Consider the following 21,692-nt stretch of genomic DNA (forward strand, 5'->3'; position numbering starts at 1 on the left):
CCCAATGACATATATGTTTTAAAGCAAGCAGCTAACCTTTACCTTACAGAGAGATCTACAAATTTCTACCAGTGTTAATAGAACATCTAACACTATTCTAACACTCTTTATTTCTTTACACGTTTTCATTTACTCTCAGCAAAGTTCCTTGCTCTATTTCTCTATACAATTTCTCTTGGGAATGAGAAAATCAATATGCTCACCATAGAGTGATATTTGAAAATCCATTTTTTATTAAAAAGAAAATATTCATATTGTAAAGAATGGGCTGACCACATGAGAAATTAGAAATGTAGAGCCTTTACTGGGAATGCTCCCAGGAGAGGTTTGCTGGTCCGATGGAGGTAGGGGGGGAACTGTGGACAGAAGTCTGGCAGGCTTTTCTTTTCTTTTCTTTTTTTTATTCAAAATTCTTTTCGGAGGGCCTAGAGGGAATCACACCCTCGGATGTTGACAGACCATTTTGGCCCATTAGAAACAGGATTCTTCCACATCCTGCCCTTGACATAGTACTGGTGTACATTCTTTTCTGATCTCACTCTCAAAATCAGATAAAAGGAACCCCTGTACCTGATCACCCAGAGAAAGGTATGTTTTGTCTCCTGTCTGGGCCTTGGTCACTCATATTCTGCTTGGAAATAAATCTCATTAATTATTAATTTTTTTAGAGTTGGTTATTTTCTGTCAACAATACCAGGAGAAACTGCTAAGATCTGTAGAGTCTTATTAATATGGTACTCATCGTGACAGCCCTCACACACGCTTGCGCTGGCCCCCACTTATAGGGCTTCCACGTTATCTTATTCTGCCAACTTCATGTAACTATGCATCTCTACATGGCATATTTTTTATTTGCTTTTGAGCAAATATGAGATTTAGATGACTAAAAATAAATAAAATAGGGACTGGCAGATGGTGTGGTGGTTAAGGGCTCTGGACTCTCACGTGGCCAATAGAGGTTCTAGACCAAGACCTGGCAATCTGCTTTCTCACTTTCTCCCACCCTCCTCCCCCACCTCTCTCTGTCCCTCACTGGTCAAATTAAAATAAATAAAGTTAAATAAAATAATTATTTGGAAGATTTACTGCTGAATGAAGCAAGACAGGCTATGAAGGAGAAACACTGTATGTCCCCACTTAATATATACCAAATGTCAGCACTCTATAACTGAGATGGACGGGCTATAGGATGTACAAACACAAGAGATGGATGCGAATGCCAGATGTGGTGTGTGTGGAGGAGTGGGGCCTGGGGAAAAACATTTGGAGGAGGGATACGGAGACAGCATTGTTGAGACAGGGAGGTAGTGTTGTTATATTTTGATCAACTCAACTGGGGAGAAATGTTCACATATTGGAATGATCACCTTGTAAGCTAAATAATGTGACTGAATGTATTAAAATAATGTAAAAAAAAAATTCTTAAAAATAAATAAATAAATAATCAATATCCCGGATGATGAATTTATAAGTGTTGGGATTTCTGGGATGGGTTTTCAAAATAATTCTCTTGTACCCAATGACATATATGTTTTAAAGCAAGCAGCTAACCTTTACCTTACAGAGAGATCTACAAATTTCTACCAGTGTTAATAGAACATCTAACACTATTCTAACACTCTTTATTTCTTTACACGTTTTCATTTACTCTCAGCAAAGTTCCTTGCTCTATTTCTCTATACAATTTCTCTTGGGAATGAGAAAATCAATATGCTCACCATAGAGTGATATTTGAAAATCCATTTTTTATTAAAAAGAAAATATTCATATTGTAAAGAATGGGCTGACCACATGAGAAATTAGAAATGTAGAGCCTTTACTGGGAATGCTCCCAGGAGAGGTTTGCTGGTCCGATGGAGGTAGGGGGGGAAGAGAAGTCGCACCCTATGGAGGGATTTAGCAATTTTTATAAGGGTATAGAGAGGGGGAGTGTCTCAGAGGTAGGAGAGTCCATGCATGGTAAAGGTTTAGAGGGAGTGCAGACTTCTGTGTCACGTAAGGTCTGGTGCCATGTGCAGAGTAGAATCCTGTGTGCAGAGTGGAGCCCCGTGTGCAGAGTAGAGCCCTGTGTGCAGAGTAGAGTTCTGTGTGCAGAGTAGAGACCCATGTGCAGAGTAGAAACCCGTGTGCAGAGTAGAGCCCCGTGTGCAGAGTAGAGCTCTGTGTACAGAGTAGAGCCCCGTGTGCAGAGTAGAGCCCCGTGTGCAGAGTAGAGCCCTGTGTGCAGAGTAGAGCGTGTGTGCAGAGTAGAATGTGTGTGCAGAGTAGAGCGTGTGTACAGAGTAGAATGTGTGTGCAGGGTAGAGCGCGTGTGCTACATCTGGGTTAGTTCCAGGCGCAGCACAGATCTGTTGACAGACTAGATCTGGATTGCATTAGCCAACTGTGGCGTGGCATCCAACCCCCACATTCAAGCTGCCCAGGCCTTCAGCCTAACACATATGCTGCCAAAGCTCAGTGGAGCCAGCTGCTTATCACTGGAAGTGACAAAAACTGTCATAATATAGTCTACTTGTGCCTTAAGACAAGCAACCGAAGCTACTCTAAAATTATTTGTAATAAACTATGCTCTAAATATACAAAACAAAATACATACTCGTGACATATGCTGACTTTCTGAAAATTTAAAACAAAAAAATATATTAAGAGTAGATGCTAGAGCCAACAGATGGCATGGTGATTACATTGCTGGACTCCCACATGGCCAACTGTGGTTTGAGACCCAGACCCAGTGGCTTGAAACTCATACCAGACGTGTGTGTGTGCATGCCCAAGATCCCAGGAGGAGGATGGAGAAGAAGGGGTTGTGGTGTGGCTGTCTCCCCCAGGGGGTGATTTTTCACTTTCTCTCTCACTGTCTTTGTCTCTCTCTCTCTCTGGCAAGCACATGTACCCTAAGGGAAAAAACTCTAGAGGGAAAAACAAGCAGATGCAAGGAGAGACACTGTAGGAATTTTATAAGCATTTAAATAAAGGCATTGTAGGTCCCCCCCCCCCAATATATACGAAATGTCGGCACTCTATAGCAGAAACTGAAAAATGGGAAGGTATAAAGGCATGAAGAGCAATGGATACTGGAGACAGTGTGGGAGGAGGCTGGGGAATGGGGGAGGGAATCAACAGCAAAAAGGAAGAAGCAACATTTTAGGGACACAGGCAACTTCCAAGAGGGGCGTGTACGCCTGGTGCGGGGGCTACGGGACTCAGAGATAGTATTTGGAGATAGTGGATGCACCGAAACGTGCTGTGGCTCCAGCGCTGGCTCTGACCACCACATTACCATTTTTTCACCAGAGGGCCGGCTCTACCAAGTAGAATATGCTTTCAAGGCTATTAACCAGGCTGGCCTTACACCAGTAGCTGTGAGAGGGAAAGACTGTGCAGTAATTGTCACACAGAAAAAAGTTCTGATGAATGACTGGATTCTAGCACAGTGACTCACTTATTCGAGATAACTGAAAACAAAACATTGGCTGTGTGATGACAAGAATGACAGCTGACAGCCGACCCCAGGTTCAGAGGGTACGCTCTGAAGCAGCTTGTTGGAAATACAAGTATGGCTATGAGATTCCTGTGGACATGCTGTGTAAAAGAATTGCTGATATTTCTCAGATCTACACACAGAATGCTGAAATGAGGCCTCTTGGTTGTCGTAGGATTTTAATTGGTACAGATGAAGAACAAGTCCTCAGGTGTACAAGTGTGATCCTGCAAGTTACTACTGTGGGTTTAAATCCACTGCAGCAGGAGTTAAACAAACTGAGTCAACCAGCTTCCTTGAAAAAGAAGCAAAGAAGAAATTTGATTGGACATTTGAACGGACATTGGGAACTGCAGTTACATGCCTCTCTACTGGTCTGTCAATTGAATTCAAACCTTCAGAAATAGAAGTTGGAGTAGTTACAGTTGAAAACCCTAAATTCAGGATTCTTACAGAAGCAGAGAACGACGCTCACCTTGTTGCTCTAGCAGAGACTAAACACTGTCATGAGTTTACCAAATTCACAATGCCACTTGCCTGTGTTTTGGTAATGACAGGCCAGCACATGGAGGCCCCAGCTTGTAAGGGAGTCACTTCCACTCCTCCTGCTGCTGAATTGGTTAGGACTCTGTATAAATAAAAACAGTGCTTTTTAAAAATAAAAATAAATAAATAAATAACATTTTAGGGACACAAAAATGAAAAAATTATCTGCGATGATAATATGTATGGTAATGTCTGCAATATGCAGAGTACTCATGATGGGAAAATCCATTTGGTATGCTGTAATGATACACAGTAATTAAAGGTAAAGAAGAAAGAAAGAAAAGGACATTATTTCTTAAAATTGCAGGGACCAGCAGATGGTGAAATGCTTATGTCGCTCCCATGTGGTCAACTATAGTTTGAGTCCCAGACATGGTGGCTGAAAATGCACGTCACATGCATGTGCATGCATGCCCAAATTCCCAAGAGGAGAATGGAGGAGAAGGGATTATAGAGTAGCAATCCCCCTAGGGAGTGATTTCTTATTTTCTGTCTCTCTGGTGAGTGTATGCACCCTATAGCAAAAATCTCTATATATAAACCATGTATATTAAGCAATTTACACAACTTTATCATATTACATTTTGAAAAAAAAATCCAACCTTTATGTTTTGAAATATACCAAAAAAGGAAGCCTAAGGGTAGGGAGATGGAAATAAAGGGATTGTTTTATAGTTATATACCGTCCACCTGTATATTAACCTTACTCTTAATTTCTGGAAAAAATAACACAGCATGCTTTGGGCTACAATATTCAGAACATCAAATATTGAATGACTTCAAAATGAAAACAACCTTAAACACCAGGAACACAAAAGATGGAAAGATGAGGCCTGTGTTCTGCAAGGGCTCACAGTTTGTAAAGACCAGCTCCCCCAGTGTTATAGCAGAGAGAACAGTGGTGCTCAGACTGTTAGTGAGAACACACACTGAAGCTACCGGAGCTGGCTTAGGGCAACTCATGAGGGCAGTCCTGAGCATGCCTCGGTCCTGCACACCTTTGCTGCCTTTCTTTGCAGGGCCTAAAGGCTAGCAGTAGGTACAGATTTTCTGGCTGTTAATGAAACCTGTAAGGAGTGGCAGAAGACAATCACACAAAAAGAATCTATGTTCAGTCTATACTTTTGTGAACTAATCTTGAACCATGTCTGTGTCACGTGAATTCTACTGACATGGAAAATACACTTGGCATCTGCTGTTCTGCTAACCTCTCATAGATGTGTCACTGTGCTGTGTAGAAGATACTTTGTGATGTTATTCAAACAGTCTGTTTGAATTCGTATCTATATATGTACCTATCTATTCATATGTAGCTGTATCTATCTATTTGTCCAAGAGACAGATGTCATTCCACATAGCAAAGGACAGAATAATAATTCCTCTTTCCCCTTAATGCGGCATTTACATGGTTACTCTTGTAAAAGCTAGGGCGAAATGAAGAAGGAAGAGTTGAAAAATCCCTTAAATAAGTAGCTAGAAGAAAAGCATTTCTGGGTCAGCAGGTAGCATGGTGGTTGTGGCACCAGACTCTCACCTGGTCTACCATGGTTTGAGTCCCAGACCTGGGAGCTTGCTTTCTCACTTTCCCCCTCTCTCTCCCCATGTGTGTCTCTCTCTGGTCAGATTTTAAAATAAGAAGAAGAAGAAGTAAATTTTAATAAATATTTATTTTTAAAAAAGAAAGCATTTTAATGTTCTCGCCACAAAGAAATGGTAAATGTCTAAGACAGCGAATATGCTAATTACCTTAATTTGATCATTACACATTGTACATGTGTATTAAAACTACACTGTAGCCCTGTGATGGCCACCGTGAGGGCTTCCATGGGACCTGTGACAGTGTCCAGGCTCTTCATGGACTCTCCAATCTAACAGCTTATCAATTGAGAAGTGTGTGTGTGTGTGTGTGTGTGTGTGTGTGTGTGTATGTGTGAGAGTTTTTGACAAGAATTGCAGCAGAAGAAACCCTAAATGTACTATTGGAAAGTGATGAATTAAATAAACCCTTAGAAGCTGCCCTGATGATTTGGGATTCAATTGAAAAGGAATATGACAAACCTCATGAAGATATATAAAATTTAATGAAAATTCAGGCTATCGCTGTTTGTATGGAAAATGGCAATTTTAAGGAAGCAGAAGTCTTTGAAATAATATTTGGTGAGCCAAATTCTGACACAACTTTATAAAGGAAATTGATGAAGATAATCCCTCAGAAAGAAACATTTCATTCCTTTTTTAAACACTTCAGTGACAGCCACATGATGGAGAAAATAAAGACTCATGTGAATTCTGTACTAAATGAAAAATCATCGACCTTTCTGATGAAGGCAGCAACGAGTGTTGTGGAAAGTAAAAGAGCAAGAACAGCTTCTCCAGATAAACGTGGCAGAATGATGCTGCTTGGAAACGGGAGCTAACAGATACGGGCAGGTGGTCGTCGAACCCAGCCTGTGGTAACTGAATCTCCAGGGGGTTGTGTGCTTCTCGAGGTTTCACACGTATGTCTGGTATAAGCTGAAATTTGGAAGCCAGCAACAATGCCTTAATAAGAATGACGGAACTCCAGAGAGGGAAAAAAGGAGAAATAAATCAGAAGACCCACTGAAAGCAAAAAGATATATCCTTCAAAGAGCCAGTCAGCAGCTCCTGAAAAACATCGATACAGAAAGACAGGCATGGCTTTGGGAAGAGGACAAGCATTTGAGATCTGGTGTGAAATAATATGGAGAGGGAAACTGGTCTAAAATACTATTACATTATAAATTCAACAACCAAAGAAGTGTCATGTTAAAAGACAGCGGACTATGAAGAAACAAAAACTCCTCCGCTCAGAGAGTGAAGACTGGATGTGCTTGGAAAGGCTCGGTACACGGGCAGTCCGATGTTTCGATTACTACATTTCAGTGAAACTGGCTGGTCATTCATCTATCTTAGAGTTTCTGTTTAGAGCATTACAGTATTTTTCTGTGAGAGTTAATATGAAAATTAGTTTTAAAATGATAAAATTATATACCATCATTGTATTCTTTAAGAATCTTTTTATTTTGATGAAATGTGTATTTGTTGAACACTGCCACATTCAATACCCCTGCCCTCAAATTCTATTTCGATAAAAATGTAAAACCTTATAAGAGAGAGAGAAAAAATATTTCTGTTAACCTATTCTGTGTCTATAGGCCAATAACCTCAACCCAACCCTTTAACTTACACATAACATTTTTTAAATCATTTAACCCTTTGATCAATGATGACTTCGTGTATGGTCTTCATATACAATGTGATTACTAAGATGTTTTAATAGATAAATGTACAGAATCATTTATAAGTTTAGCATACTTAGGTTTTCATTTCAGTGGGTTCATATAAAGCAACAAGCTTGAATATAATCCCATAGGAAAAAATTGTATTATTAGTAAGAATAGTTTTGTGTATCATTTAGGAACAATTTGACTTCTGTTCTACTATTAAAACTTGAACAGGGGCTTGCAGGTGGCATGGTGGTTAAGGTGGCTGGACTCCCACATGGCTGACCATGGTTCGAGTCCTGGACCTGGCAGCTTGCATTCTCATTTTCCTTCTCTCTCTCTCTCCCTCTCTCTCTCGTCAACTTCAAAAAAAATGACAATGAATAAAATTAAATAAAAAATAATTCTTTAGTGAAGCTTCTTTATAGCCTTATGCCATAAATATCACATTCTCTGATACTTTCATTTAATATATCAGTATTGAGTCTAAATAGTATTCTGTAAAGGCTTAAATTGATACTAGCCATGATCACCTTGACAACTTTGATAAAGACTAAGACCATACATAGCTTAGTAACAATTTCGGGTTTTCACTCCTTCACTCTTTAGAAGATTTGGTCAAAGACTAACCATTTTTTAGCATTTTGAGTTGTGTGTGCTTTATTTAGCAAGTGAGAGTGATGAAATACCGATGTATTTGCATAAGGAATCAAATGTGTGGTATTCTGTAATCTCTATTCTGTTTCCTATAAGCGCCTCTCGCCGTCGCAGGGCAGCAGGTGCAGGGTGCACGTGTGAGGCCAGGCCACAGAACGCTGGTCTCACCATCCAGATGCTGGGCGAGGGACCCCACACCCCATCCAGAGACTGGGCAAGGGACCCCACAGTGCAGACCGGAAGGAGATAACACGGAGCTCCAACAGCAGCTTGAAAAGGGCGCCCTAGTGATCGCATGCAGGCTGTCAGCGCGTAGCATTCGGCTGGAGGAAGAGGCAGGAAACGCAGAGCTGGGTCAGGCACCCTGTGTAGGAGATGGTGTTTTTCTCTAGCAAAGCTCATTAGCATTTTGGGTGTGAAGACAGACTAACAGATATCTACAGAAGACTAAATAATACCTGGCTGTGTAGAGGTGCGAATTCAGAAGTAAATGTAATCAAGCTCAGATTGGCTAGCACAGTAACCAGATAGATCCCCAAGAAGAGGAAGAAGGGGGTAGCTGGAGCTCTGACCAGTCTAACCCTGGGGATAAAGTCTGTCACCAAGGAGTGGTTTCCATCTGTCATTCTTCTGAAGGAGTCCAAGAACCAAATAGCGGAAAAATGGGCTTTTCTGAGTCACTTACAGCCCACGAAGTGGCGTTCTCCAGACTCCCAGGGTGCCCGCTCCACTCCGAGGTGTGCGGCCCCCCTGGACTGAGAAAGTGCAGTCAGGGCTTTTCCAGGCTCCTTGAAAGAGAAAGACGGAGGGTGGGGCCCTCGCAGAGGCTGGTAGTTTTAGGACACAAAGGTGAAGAAAATGCAAAGGGCATAATTTGGAAATAATACTTTTAACAGTTGATGTTTTGGCTACACGTATGTTTTATGATATAAAAATACTGAGCTTTCAGCTTTTAAGTTTAAGCGTGCGTTCACATGGGAGGCCCGTGTTGGGCTCTGGCCGTGGGAGCGTGCACTTGCGATTGGAGCGAAGTGGCACCTGGTGCAGAGGGTCACACCGTGAGACCCTCTCCTTCTCCTCTCTCATGTATGAAAGAAACAATCGGGTGGAGAGGGATGGGGGGAAAGTAAGGAGGGAAGGCTGGGGCAAGAAGGACAGGCCTGGAGCTGCGTGCAGGGACAGGCCAGGGCTTAGGAGCAGAATGAGAGGTGGGGTAGGGCTCGCAAAATAATTAACCTGGGGTTCAGTGTAATTTTTTTAACGTGTTAGACTGGGGGTGGGTGGCACTAAGTAACGAGTCCTTCTCTCCGGCCGCTGTCCCTTTGTCTGGGAAGACCAGGACCTGACCTGCCTCACCCACATGGCGGCCATCCAGGCCTCAGAGCCTGCCTGAGGTCAATGGAGTAAAAGTCACCTCAACGGACCCTTCCTGAGCTGCTGCCCTCGTGTCACCCCTACTTGTCTTTGTGCTTTTTTCTCACTGGTTTTCTCGCCACCAAGGTGTTTCAGAGATGGCTAGATAGCATTTCAGTGTGGGAACTGCACACAGCCGAGTTGAAAAGCTCGAAGACCACAGAGTTCAGATCCCCTCACCCAGGAAAGCCCAAGGGGCCTGCCTTACTCCAGGGACGTGTTTTCCCTGTATACTGTCCATGCCGCCCTGCCAGTTCTGCACACAGAGGACATTTCATACTAAGAGCGGTCTTCAGTAAAAGGCAGATGTGCTCACAGGCCCTGCGGTTCCACGTCCATGAGGGTGGAGGAGGGTGACAGGGTCCTTCCGAGATATTAGACCTGTGTATTCACAGCTCTTTTCCCTGAGAGCCCAGCTCGTCCTTATTCTCTCTCCTCCATGAGTCTTCGGGGTAGAAATGGTCCCCGGGGTCTAGCAGGAGGAGTCCTATGCCATGCATCTTACGGCCCCACTTCCCCAACCTTCCAAGTGCTGCCCATTCGTGACTCTCACTAAGCCCTCCAAAACCAAGGTGTAGTAACACTTCCTCCTCGGCCACTCACTCTGATAGGCTTCCTAAAACTCTTTTAAGTGGAATTGCTGAGTCAGATGGTAGTTCTGGTTGTAGGTCTCTGAGGAATCTCCATATCACTCTCCACAGTGGCTGGACCGACTCACATTCCCACCAACAGTGTGGGAGAGCTCCATTTTCTCGAACATTCACTTTGTATGCTGTAATGTTATACAGTGATTGATTAAAATTTGTTAAATATATTCAAAGTTTCTAAGTGTTCTTATTAGAAAGAGGCCATAGATGTTTCCCTAGTGGTCATAAATTATGATGCCGGGGGAACGCATGTGAGCCTCACTTTCTCCCATCTGGTGCTCCCTGGAACAGCACTATCCAATATAAATTTACTGTCACTCACAGATGTAAGCCACGTGGGCAGTTTCCCAATAGATGCATTTTAAAGTAAGAAGAAACAGATGAAATTGAATTTAACAATGTAACTTATTTAGTGCAGTATGTCCAGGAAACTAACACTTTAACGTGTGTAATTGAAAATACAGACGCATGGTACCTTTCTTAGACTAGGCTCGTGCACTGTGATGTGTGCCAGTCCCTGAGCGTCTCCACTCAGCTGTCACGCAGCGGTTCTTCCGTCGTGAGCACGACGTCCTACATCTGCCACACTGGACGTGGCAGCTCTTCGCCAGCCTGTACAATGGGAGGGCACCACAACCTTCCTGTATGGAAGGACTGTGTCTTACTATTGTCTACTAGCAAAGTAATACGCTGTAACCTTTATCCGAGTCCTGTATTTTTCTAGCTTTACTGAAGTATAGCTGGAACACAAAAACCTGGCCAAGTGTTATGTCTCAGCCCGGCGAGTCTGGACACAGGCTGACACTCGTGGGCCCATCGCCACCGTCACCACCAAGGTTCCCTTGCATCTCTCTGGGTTTGGGCTTTTGTTTTTGTTTCTGTAAGAGCACTTATCGTGGGATTTACCCTCTACCATGTGAAAGTGCACTTACACAGAGCTGTTAGCCACAAGTGGAGATCTGGAACACACTGGTCCTGGGGAGTTGTAACTTCACACCCATCGACCACCCGCCTGTGCTCCTCCCCGACCCCTGGGTGGCCACCATTTTGTCTGCTCCCTGTCTGTTTTAGATGCCTTAAATGCAAGAAACGAGACAGCATCCGTCCTGTGGCTGGCCTGTCTCCCTGAGCACAGTGTCTCCCCGTCCGTGTCCCGGGTAGCAGGCCGGCCCTCCGTGGGCAGGCATCTGTGCTGCCCCCGCTCGGCTGCTGTGACAGTGCTGCATGAACACGAACATAAGCACCCTCTGAGATCGTAAATAAGAAGTGTTTGGATGTTCTCAGAAGTGGTACTTCTGGGTCACGTGGTAGCTCTATTTTGAGTTTTGGAGGAACATCTGTGCTCTTCTCCATGTGGTCATTGGGTTCAAGGCTCTGAGAAGGCGTTGCCAGGCCCTGCACTGAGAAGGCGGCAGAGGGAACCAGCAGTTAGCATAATGGCTATGTCTCTGGATTCCCATGTAGTCGACCGCGGTTTGCATCCTGGACCCGGTGGCTTAGAACTCACGCCGGGAGCGTGTGCGTGCGTGCCCAAGATCCCGAGAGGAGAATGGAGGAGAAGGGATTGCGGCGTGACCATCCCCTCTGGGGGGTGATTTCTCACTTTCGGTCTCTATGTCTCTCTCTGTCTGTCTGGTGAGTGCACGTGTGGAAACTTAGCAGGGAAAACTTATTTTTATTTTTTAGCAATTTTTAAAAAGATTTTTGCCATAGGGCACTCGCTAGAGAGGCAGAGAGAGAGCGAGAGGGAAAGTGAGAAATCAGCCCCCGAGGGATGGCCATGCCACAGTCCTTTCCTCTGTTCTCCACCTGGGACATTGCATGGGGGTCTGCTGTGGTTTCCATGCTGCCAGATCCAGGACTTGGACCGTGGTTGGCCATGTGGAGCACTTTAACTGCTAAGCCACCTGCTAGCCTGAAGAGAAGTCTTTTTTGGGGGAGAGGTGTTTTGTTTTTTGGTTTTTTGTTTTTTCTTTTGCTATAGGGCATGTGCGCTCACCAGACAGACAGAGAGAGACACAGAGACACAGAGAGACAGAATGCGAGAAATCACCCCCCAGGGGGGATGGCCATGCTGCAATCCCTTCTCCTCCGTTCTCCTCTTGGAATCTTGGGCACGCATGCACATGCGCCCGGCGTGAGTTTAAGCCACCAGGTCCGGGACATGAACCGCAGTCAGCTACATGGGAGTCCAGCGACACAGATGTTATGCAACTGCTGGTCCCCTGAAGAGAAATCTTAAAGTTGGTGATTTGACCAGTGGAATTGTCAGAAGAAAAGCATTACTAGAACCCAGGTGGGAAGAGAAAGGTACAGACACCAAGAAGCACACATGCTGGGGAGAAACAACCATCCTGTTTTAACTGAGGCCAAGAATTACTTGGAGGGTAAACTGAAAACCAGTTCATAGAATTGTCAGAGCAGGGATCAGCAGGTGAGGTGGTGGTTAAGGAGCTGCAGTTTTTTGGGTTTGGCCCACCCGGCCTGACCGCGGTTTGAGCCCTGCACATGGTAGCTTGCTTTCTTACTCCCTCGTCCCAGAGTCCTGCACATGGTAGCTGGCTTTCTTACTCCCTCGTCCCAGAGCCCTGCACATGGTAGCTGGCTTTCTTACTCCCTCGTCCCAGAGCCCTGCACATGGTAGCTGGCTTTCTTACTCCCTCGTCCCAGAGCCCTGCACATGGTAGCTGGCTTTCTTACTCCCTCGTCCCAGAGCCCTGCACATGGTAGCTGGCTTTCTTACTCCCTCGTCCCAGAGCCCTGCACATGGTAGCTGGCTTTCTTACTCCCTCGTCCCAGAGCCCTGCACATGGTAGCTGGCTTTCTTACTCCCTCGTCCCAGAGCCCTGCACATGGTAGCTGGCTTTCTTACTCCCTCGTCCCAGAGCCCTGCACATGGTAGCTGGCTTTCTTACTCCCTCGTCCCAGAGCCCTGCACATGGTAGCTGGCTTTCTTACTCCCTCGTCCCAGAGCCCTGCACATGGTAGCTGGCTTTCTTACTCCCTCGTCCCAGAGCCCTGCACATGGTAGCTGGCTTTCTTACTCCCTCGTCCCAGAGCCCTGCACATGGTAGCTGGCTTTCTTACTCCCTCGTCCCAGAGCCCTGCACATGGTAGCTGGCTTTCTTACTCCCTCGTCCCAGAGCCCTGCACATGGTAGCTGGCTTTCTTACTCCCTCGTCCCAGAGCCCTGCACATGGTAGCTGGCTTTCTTACTCCCTCGTCCCAGAGCCCTGCACATGGTAGCTGGCTTTCTTACTCCCTCGTCCCAGAGCCCTGCACATGGTAGCTGGCTTTCTTACTCCCTCGTCCCAGAGCCCTGCACATGGTAGCTGGCTTTCTTACTCCCTCGTCCCAGAGCCCTGCACATGGTAGCTGGCTTTCTTACTCCCTCGTCCCACACCCGCCCCCTGCCCCATGTCTCTTTCTGGTCAAATTAAAATAAAATAAACATATGAATAAATAAAATTAAGTAAATATTTTTTTAATTGTCAGAACACTCTTAAACGATTTGAGTGTTCACTCTCTTTTTAGAACGGGGTCTCAACACTGTGAAGGGTCACAAAAGGCTACTGAATAGCAGAATGGTGTCATTACGACATGTTTGGAGACCAGCAGATGGTGTAATGGTTAGGTCGCTGGATTCCCACATGGCCAACTGCATTCGAATCCCAGACCTAGCAGTTTGAGGGGAACAGAGGAGAAAGGATTGCAGCATGGTCATTCCCCCTGGGGAAGATTTCTCGCTTTCTATCTCTCTGTCTCTCTGGTGAGTGTATACACCCTATATAGAAAAAAGAGCACATTTGTGGGAAGATGATAAAGGAAAGGTGACAAAGGACATTTTGGGGTCAGGGGTCCAGCAGGAGGCACTGCTGTGATGAGGTGAGGTGACACAGGACGTTTTGGAGTCAGGGGTATAGCAGGAGGCACTGCCGTGACGAGCTGAGGTGACACAAGAGGGCGTAAGGTGACTGGAAAGCATTGGAAAGCATGGCAGGGGAGGACAACACGACCTCACCTCTGGATCCTGAAAAGTAGAACAGCATCATCATTTGAAAAATAGAACAGGGGGGACCAGCAGTTGGCGTAATGGTTTTGTCGCTGGACTCCCACATAGTCGACCGCGGTTCGCATCCTGGACTCGGTGGCTTAAAACTCACGCAGGGCGTGTGTGCGTGCGTGCCCAAGATCCCGAGAGGAGAACAGAGGAGAAGGGACTGTAGCGTGGCCATCCCCCCAGGGGGTGATTTCTCGCTTTCTGTCTCTCTGTCTCTCTCTCTCTCTGTCTGACTGGTGAGCGCATGCGCCCTATAAAAAAAAAAAAATAGAACAGGGGACCAGGAGGTGGAATGGTGGTTAAGGCACTGGACACTCTCATATGTCACATGGCTGACCACAGTTCAAGTCCTGGATCTGCTGCCTTTCTTTCTCACATTCCACCTCGTGTGTGTGTGTGTGTGTGTGTGTGTGTGTATGTGTTTATGGGTGTGTGTGCATCTGGTCAAATTAGAATAAATGCATGAATAAATGAAATTAAAATAAATAATTATAGAAAAATAAAAGAAGAACAACCCTAATAGAAACTAGTTGGTAGAAAATGTTGGTGAATTGAGCATCATTAAAGTGAGTGAGGACGCAGCTCACACTCTGCACCACCCACAGGCACTTGGAACTGCACAGAACACTCACCTGCCGCCAGACCACCTGTCACCACTGCTCCCTGTGTAGACAAGCTCCTGCCCAACTCAGGTCTGTGCTTACACAGCATCTTCCCCAGGAAGCCTCCACTGCTCCCCACGGCCGATGCGGCTTCTTTCATCTGCCTTCCATGTGCTCTGCCCCTGTGCAGAACACACCCCAGTGTAGTGAACCTGCCTGTGTTCACTTTAGGTCTCCTCCTCTAGACTGAAAGTTCCCTAATGGAGGAATTGTACCTTGTTCAGAGAGCCTCACAAAACATCTGTCACATCGGAGGAACTTATCGAAATGTTGTAAGTGGGTGGTTGTGGCGATGGTGGTGGTGGTGGTCAGGGTGAGTAGACAGGCCAGCAAAAGGGGAAGCTTTTACTAAAAGAGGTGGTTGTTGGGATTACACATCGGGTGAGTGACATCTTCCCAGAGAAGGACGAAGTGCAGAGATGTGAGCCCTGTCTACTTGGGGTGAGAAGACAACAGCCCAGCCGCACAGTCCCTTCCCCCGCCTTCTTCTGCCCCAGCCTCACAAATGCAGTTTCTCTTCATGGGCAAACATTCTCAGCTGGATGGCTGTAGATCCATCTTAGATTCTATGCACTTGACATTGCTTTTTAACAAATGGAAAGCAGTTGGCGTAATGGTTATGTTGCTGGACTCCCACGTAGCCGACGGTGGTTCAGGTCCTGGACCCGGTGGCTTAAACTCACCCTGGGCACATGTGCATGAGGAGGAGAATGGAGGAGAAGAGATTGTGGAGTGGCTGTTCCCCCGGGGTGGGGGGTGACCTCTCTTTCTGGTGAGCGCACGCACCCTATAGGAAAAACCTCTCAAAAAATAAAAATAAAAAAGGGAAATAAACCCCTAACAAGGGAAATAACCAAAAATAGTAACTGTTATAAATTAAACAAGATAAGTAAAATATGTATCTCAAGACATTATTTCTAACTATTGATAGTCAGGTTGGTGGGAGTTACCTCCAAAATATGTGCAATCTGAAAGACAGTCAGTAGGTCTATTGCTTCATAATAAAAATTGAAAAAATTTAAATTCGACCATATCTTCTTGTCTTCTGGGAACATGCAGAAGAATTTAAAAACATTTGTGGAAGGGATCAGCAGGTGGTGTAGTGCTTACATCGCTGGACTCCCACATAATTTTTTTTAATAAAAAGTTTTAAAAAACATTTTGGGGAGCAGAGCTTTGAGGAGATTAAGAGGCACTGACTAGCTGGTAAGTCTGGACGACCAGGACTGGGTGTCTTTCCTTCGTTGCCAAGAAAGTGCTGCCAGTGACGCAGGGCAGAGCGACGTCACTCTCACCCAGCAGACCGTGTGTCCGAATGCTGCTTCATCGCCATGTCTTGCTCTGCGTCTGCTTTTATAAATGTAATGACAATCTATTTACCCATTATGTCTATCTCTTTGGTCAAAGTATTATTATTTTTTTTATATAGGGTAAATATCTAGTCATAGATTTCTGGGGGCCAGCAGTTGGTGTAATGGCTATGTCTCTGGACTCCCATGTGGTCGACTGTGGTTCGAGTCCTGGGCGCTGTGGCTTAAATTCATGCCAGGCACATGTGCGTGCGTGCCCAGGATCCCAAGAGGAGAATGGAGGAGAAGGGATTGCCGCGTGGCCATCCCCTCTGGGGGGTGATTTCTCACTTTTCTGTCTCTCTGTCTCTCTCTGTCTTTCTGGCGAGCGCAAGTGCCCTATAGCAAAACCTTCTCCAAAAAAAACCACACAAATATATATATATATATATATAGTCATAGAATTACAGCACTAACTAGCATGCAACCTTGCTTCATTTGGTTCTAGTTCAGGTCCTCTAGGTAAGATCATTTTTGACAATAAAACATACCAGCGATGACAAGATTCAACCATGGGATGGAGATATGGCCAGGGAAGAGGAGTACTCTAATTCCCAGCCTTTAGTGCTTGCCTTTGGGTTAGAATTCGCCCAGAGGGTGCAGTTAGTCTAACGAGTCTCAGTGCTTATTCCCAATCCCCTCGTGTACAAAGTGAGAGCCATAATTCCACAATTAAAAAATAAAATGAACTCCACAAACTAAGTGTTTATGTCCTGAAGGAGATGAACACCTAATTGGTTTATTAGAAAGTGTTTTCTTTGGAAACATTTATGGGCTCATCTCCAGATGATGCAACTCACGTGATGAGCTGGGACACTCACTTTCCATCGCAACTTCCGAAGGGATTTCCTCTCAGAGGGCCACAGTGAAACCATAGACAGCGGCTAAGCCTAATACCCTGTGGCGTGAATGTGAGGTCTCCTCTACGTCCTGCCTCCTGCTGCAAAATTAATCTTGAAACGACTGTCTTCTTCGGTGAATTCTGCCTCCATCTCTTTTCTTTTTCCTCTCTAAAAGGAATGCCTGTTAAGATAGGGTGAAAGCTATGGAGGTTAAATAAACCCTCCCATCTTCAAGGGGCTTCATTGTGGAATACTCTCAGGGTGAGAAGGAGCTCAGGGCTGCCCCTCAATGCTCAGAACTAATATATCAGCACGCATGCACATGTGCCCAGCGTGAGTTCCAAGCTGCCAGATATGGGACTCGAACTGCAGTCTACCACATGGAAGTCCAGCAACATAACCATTATGCTATCTGCTGGTCTCAGAGACTTAATTTCTATGAATACCTTGTTAGAAAAAATACTGGAAGCCATGTATGAGAGAGTGTGTGTGTGTGAGAGAGAGAGAAAAATGAGAGGCCATTCGACCTTGTGGTTGAAGTTGTAAAGTGTTAAGGTGAACAAAATGGATTTGATATAAACACTGTTTGCCATTTGACCAATAATTCAGTCACACTCAGTGCCAACCAATGTCACACAAACATATACATTTATATAAAAGATCCTCAAAAAGTTTATAAAAATGTGTATTATAAAAACAAAAACTATGGGGAACCAGCAGTTAGCGTGATGGCTATGTCGCTGGATTCCCACATAGTCGACCACAGTTCACATCCCGGATCCGGTGGCTTAGAACTCACACCAGGTGTGTGTGTGTGCATGCCCAAGATCCCAAGAGGAGAATGGAGGAGAAGGGATTGCAGCATGACCATCCCCCCTGGGGGGTGATTTCTCGCTTTATATCTCTATGTCTCTGTCTGTCTGGCGAGTGCACGTGCCCTATAGCAAAAACTTCTCAAAAAAAAAAAAAAAAAACTATGTGTGGGTTTCAATTTTTTTCACAAAAATGTTGAACCCCCTTCATAACAGTAAAATAACAGCAAATCTAAGCACTACTTTATGAAAAATGTCCAAAAGTTCCCCCGGAGTTGTACTATTGGCACGTGAAGAGGACTCAGGTGGAGCTCCCGATTGCTCTGTGGAGGGAGCGTGGCCCCCTCCTCGTCCTGGCCCACTGGCCCTGGGCCCTGGCTCTCGCTCTCCTCTCTGTTCTCTCCTCTCCGCTCGCGGCTCTTTGGGCTCCAGTCGCTCAGGCTGCTGATGGCCCTGCAGCCGGTGCCCCTGAGGCTTTGGCTCAGCCAGAATCAACACCTACAGACTCGGTGGTCATTCCAGCCTTTCCCACTGTCCTGGAGTCCAGAAAGGCTAACTGACTGTTGGCACTCACAGAATTAGCAAAGGAGAGTCCAAGGGCGCTTCCCTCCCCGCCTCTGCTTCTAGCTCACAGATGGCCGAATACACACAACAGTAAAGCTTTCCGTCGCTGTCCTTTGAGAGGGTAGAAAAGAAAATCCTGATAAGAATAAATTATTATAGAAACCACTCCATGGTGGAGAAGTGGTGACAATTCTGATTACTCCTCTCTCCCCAAATGCACCCCTTTTCAAGTCAAAGAGTAAATCGATAGCAAGCTGCATAAATGCAGGTGGTATAAATAAATAATAATAATAAGTATATAAATAATAATAATAATAATAATAACATAGGTGATGTAAGTAGTAAATGCATTGTCCACTAATGTTCACTGAACCCCGACTGAGTGCTCGAAGCCACCGAGCGTGGCATACAGTGCGTAGGAGACAGGCGGGCGAGGACCCCGGGGCCGTCGGGAAGGCACCACTGATGGAGCACTGATGGAGCACTTTGAAGGGAAGTGCAGACACTTCCCAAAGTCTGCTCCTGGCCTGAAGAGCCTGGCCCTTGCAGATGAGTTAGGCTGGATCTCTCCGGCTGGCATTTGGGTTAATGTGAGTGCTCTGAGGACAGAAAGGCACATGCGCGGTAGAGGAGGAGACAGTGCTGCCCAGGGCTGCCCTGCCCTGAGGTCAGCCGAGGAAACCAAGGAACTCCCTTCAGCTCTACCAGCAACCTTCCAGCAAGTCTCACTGTGTCTCAAAAGTCAAACTGGGTACGTCTTTCCTGTAAAACATATCCCTGTACTAAACTAACAGTATTGAAAATGTTGGAGTGTTCTTGTAACGAAGTCCACAAAATCTCAGTCTGAGTGCACGGTTATCCGTCACCCCGGTGAGCAAGGCACAGCCTGCCCTCTGACTAGGCGGCACTGGGAGAGAAGGAATTTCAGTGTAACAGGTCAGAACCATGTAGGGTGTGCCCAGAATGCCCTAAGAACATACCTGAGGTCTAACCTTGTCTTTCCAGTGGGAAAGACTTCCCGGAGGTTCTGGGGAGCTGGAAGTGAAGGATGGACAGCTGAGCAAGGCGAAGGAGGAAGTGCAGGAGGGTCCCCAGGCTGAGGAGGGCAGAGGCGTCCGGGGCAGGCGACTGCATCTGGGAGAGCCCAGGAGAGTCCGGCCGGCACTGGGTCTGCTTGCACAGAGGACAGGAGCCACCGCCATCACGTTGGGAATTGGGAGAGACAGGTCAAGGTGGGGTGCTCCGGGTTCTTTGTAACCACAGGCCTGAGAACCAGGGAGGAGGGGCGAGTAGTGCAGAGTGAAAGGAGAGGAGCCCAGGGAAATGCCCACTTGGGTTCGAGTGGCCAGGTAGATGACGGATTGCAGTGTTTTAGGGTGGCTGCCAGGCTGAGTCAGATGTCCGTGGGAACACCGGTGACGAAATGGACAGTCTGGAGTTCGGCATGAACTCTGCGAAAGGCCCCTACAGAGTGATTATGCCCATAGCCAGTCTTAATCTATGAGGAGCTAGTAAATCTATTTGAAGAGGGCTTAAATTTTCCTCTAAGATATAATGGAAAGCGCAGGGAGAGAAAGGAGAGAGCGAAGGAGAGAGGGAAGGGAGGAGAGCGGGGCCGTCCCCACAGCCACAGGCCCCACACTTACTCCCGTCCCATGAAAGAATGGGGAACCCTTATTTTTCAGAGCTTCCGGCCCAGGCTTTCAGATTCCAAACCTAACACTCTTCCTGTGACACCTCACTTCCTTCTGTGTGAAGGAGACTTGGCTGGAGTTGGGGGAGGGCATTTCCAGGGAAACCTGCATTCTTTTCTAATAATTAATATAATGCTGTGGAGCTCAGGAGAATGTTCTCACACTCAAGACTTTTCTCAGGGCAACCTTCACCTCCTTGTTCCGGAAGCTGTAGACAGAGGGTTGAGCATGGGCACCATGATGGTTAGAACACCGTAGACACCTTCCCCTGGTCCATGGACAGCACAGGAGAAGGATGGAGGTACAAGAATGCTCAGACCCAAAGAAAATGGAAACCACAACAATATGTGAGCTGCAGGTGCTGAAGGCTTTGGACCTTCCTTCAGTGGAATGGATGCGGGGGATGCTGGAGAGGATGAAGGCGTAAGAAACGATGATGGTGAGGCTGGGTGCTCTGACATCGAAGCCCACCACCACAAAAACCACCAGCTGGTTGATGTGTGTGCGGGTGCAGGAGAGCTCCAGGAGGGGAGGGTGTCACACATGTAGTGGTTGATGGTGCGGGCCCCAAAGAACGTCAGCCTCAGCAGGCACCCCGTGTGGGCCCAGCCACCAGCCAATGCCCCTGCACACACTCACAGCCAGCAGAGCAAGACCCGTGGGACATGGCGGCCGTGTACACCAGGGGCTCTCAGATGGCCACGTAGCAGCCGTAGGCCATGACTGTCAGCACGTAGCACTCTGCGCTGACAAAGCAGCAGGAGAAGAGCTGACTCACCACCCGTGGGAGATGGTGCTCACCCCAGCAGCTCACCAGCAGCTTTGGGGTAGTGACAGAGAGTAGCAGAGATCAGTGAGGGGTAAATTAAAGAGGAAGTCGTACATGGGAGAGTGGAGATGAGAACTCAGTCCACTTAGAGTGGCCAAGCCCAGGCTTCCTGCCCCTGTGAGGATGTAGAGCCCTAGGAGAGGAGGAAGGCAGGGAGCTGCATGCCTGAATGTTCAGTTACACAACAAGGACAAACTCAGAGACACAGGAACTGTTTCCAAGGTCCATTCTCGTCCAGAATGACTCCAAGGTCACTGAAGAAATTAAGAATTAAATCAAAAGATTCATTAAGACCAATGATAATGAGCACATGAGTTTTTATAACCCATGGGACACTGCAAAAGCAGTCATAAGAGGGAAGTCCACAGCAATTAGTATTCACAAGACATAAAACTGAAATTATGTACATTATAAGACAACTAAAAACTATTAATTTTTAATTCACAAATAAGCAGGTTTTACAGTATTTTTTTCTCCTTGAATTTATGTAGCGATTCTTACATCACATCAACAAAATATGGTAATATCTTTGCCTTAACAGATATGCACTGTATTTACACTGGGGAAAACAATTTTGTATCCTGTAAAGATGTACAGTGATTAAATGTAAAATTTTTAAAAGTAATAAAGATAAATAACTACAAATAAATTTGAATTGTAGAAATATCTAAGAAAGCAGAAATTTCAAGGCGTAAGTCTTGTGCATGTAGAACACCAAACTTCTCTATCCACACCTTTTTGTACACACACCAAGGTGCTCAGTCCGGCCCCACACCCACCTTCGCACACACCGGGGTGCTCAACTGGGCCCACACCCACCTTTGTACACACCGGGGTGCTCAGCTGGGCCCACACCCACCTTCTCACTCGCCGTCCTGCTCAGGAGCGCAC

At 46.0% G+C, this 21,692-nt stretch overlaps 2 pseudogenes; one reads left to right on the plus strand and one right to left on the minus strand.

The window, feature by feature from the left end:
* Positions 1-1,853: 1,853 nt before the first annotated feature.
* On the plus strand, positions 1,854-11,248 carry LOC102474434 (telomeric repeat-binding factor 1-like; annotated as a pseudogene).
* Positions 11,249-19,265: 8,017 nt separating this feature from the next.
* The window catches only part of LOC102474859 (olfactory receptor 145-like), a 4,818-nt pseudogene continuing 2,391 nt past the window's right edge, over positions 19,266-21,692 (minus strand).

This window comes from Tupaia chinensis, unplaced genomic scaffold (genome assembly GCF_000334495.1).
Source record: "Tupaia chinensis unplaced genomic scaffold, TupChi_1.0 Scaffold000037_4, whole genome shotgun sequence".
Lineage (NCBI taxonomy): Eukaryota > Metazoa > Chordata > Mammalia > Scandentia > Tupaiidae > Tupaia > Tupaia belangeri.